Source organism: Belonocnema kinseyi, chromosome 6, assembly GCF_010883055.1.
Source record: "Belonocnema kinseyi isolate 2016_QV_RU_SX_M_011 chromosome 6, B_treatae_v1, whole genome shotgun sequence".
Classification (NCBI taxonomy): domain Eukaryota; kingdom Metazoa; phylum Arthropoda; class Insecta; order Hymenoptera; family Cynipidae; genus Belonocnema; species Belonocnema kinseyi.
This window is the reverse complement of record NC_046662.1, coordinates 100,906,928-100,909,102: the sequence shown is the minus strand read 5'-3', so window position 1 is coordinate 100,909,102 and position 2,175 is coordinate 100,906,928.

The window sequence follows — 2,175 nt, the reverse complement described above, 5'->3', positions numbered from 1 at the left end:
CATATAATATAATATATAATTATATTATATATTATAACAAATTATTGTTGAATTGTCTGGCAAATAGTTGCATTTTTATAGAAAAAAAATAGGGAATTTATCTTAAAGCAGAAGAATTTTTTATTTAAAAAAAGTTGAATTTTCATCCAAAAAAGATTCCAGTTAACTCAGTGGCATCAAAAATTTAATTTTTGCAACGAAAAAAGGAAGTTTCTGCGAACAAAATTGAATTTTCAATCCAGAAAGACGTATTTTGCAACCAAAATTCACTTCTTGTTCAACTCATTTCACCTAAAAAACGTATGTAGTTCTTTGTTAAAAACTTATTTCTGATGGTACAAATTTCATTTTTCTCGGATAGAAATGCAACTATTTCGCACAGAGTCATTCAACTATTTTGTTAGAAATTAATCCTTTTTTTTAACTTAGCTTTGGATTGAACATTTAAATGTTTTGGTAGAAACTTATTCTGTCTTAAAGCCAGCTGTTGGTGGAGAAGTCAAAAATTTAGTTTAAAAGTCATCCTCATTGGTAAAAATCTCTTTTTTGGGTTTATAAATAATGATTGGAAAGTGAATCCAAAGTAATGGCTTACTGCTAAGTTTGAATTTTGGAGTAACAAATGCAAAATAATGCTATTTTCATGCAAAAAACGTTATTCATACTGACATCAGAACATTTTTTTCTTTAATTTAGCATTTTACACGTTTCATAATGTTAATAAAAAGTTAATAAGAAGTTTTAGTTGTAAGAAAAAAATATTCGTTTCAATATTATAAATATGATTGGATTATTTGTATACAATATTATATAATTTATAATATTTATACCATAGTTAATCATTCTTAATTCATTTTTGGTTATTTTAGTGACTTTATTTTAAGTCACATTGTCGGAAATAAACAAAAATTTAATTTCAAAACACGACAGAGACGAGATTAATCATTGGGAAAAATAAAAATGATTCATATCTCTGAACTCAGAATTCATAACCTTTTTTCAATTAAAATCGAATTTTTTGTATCTGTCACTCCAAAATCTTATTTTAGGACAAGGAGAAGTCTATTTAGGCATTTCTCAATTATTGTTTATCATAAATATTAAATCTAAATATTTATATAATTAATAATCGGCGCGCTAACAATGACCAATCGGGTTGTCGGCGCGACGTAAGCGCAGTATAAAAAGTTCCCAAGCTTGGGGACACTGGTCACATGTCATGTTTGGCCTCATGTAACAGGCTCGGTCAACTACGTGGGAAATAATTGGCGAAATTCAGCGCCATCTGCGATGGACAGGAGAACTACAGAAGCATGCATGTGTTGGTTCCGATATATGTGCATGCTCCTTCCTTAGATGCCTTGACTAGTAAAATAATTTAAGAAAAAAGGATAAATGAAGACAAAGTGAAGAAAGAAAGAAATGCAAAATAAGAAATTAAAAATAATAATCATTCAATTTCTCATTTTAAGTTTCTCATTTACTTAATTTTGCTTTTATTTTTGTATTTTGAGTAGAAAAAATAATTACGAGATGAGTTAGGATGTGCATACGTATGAATTTAATTTTTTTCTGAAGCAGATTTGATCTGCGATATACAGTTTTTTAAATATTTTATAACCACACTAGTTTGTGTTTTCAAGAAATCCTTTTCATTAAAGTGATACCGGCGTACGAAAAACCGTTTTGCGGTTATGGTCTCATACGGTGACAGCACCAGACAACACGTGAGAGTAACAAATGACAACAAACAATTTTCCGCGCACGCGCTTTTTACACCAATTTGCGCCATCTGCGATGGGCAGAAGAACTAATTTGACTCCCCTTGTTGCCTCTCAATACCCCGCGCTAGAGTTCATAAATTCCCCAGAGTTTAAGTTCAGGTTATATAACCGAGAATATGACAGAATTTAGGAGAATTTAAAAGAATTTTAGAATTTATGACTTTTAACAAAGATATTATAAACGTAGATGCGGTGCGGGCTTAGTTGCCCGCCATAAATATAGACGGCGCGTCCGGCGAAAAAAGTCACTTCCCCTCTACCCACCGCTCCCCGTAGAAAGCGGTAATCGATATAGTTTGCCAACAGCCACTTGGAGCGCTGTAAGCAACTCTCGGCACACCTTCGAGGCGCACTGATGGTAAACTTAGCTTGGACATAAACCATTTGGATT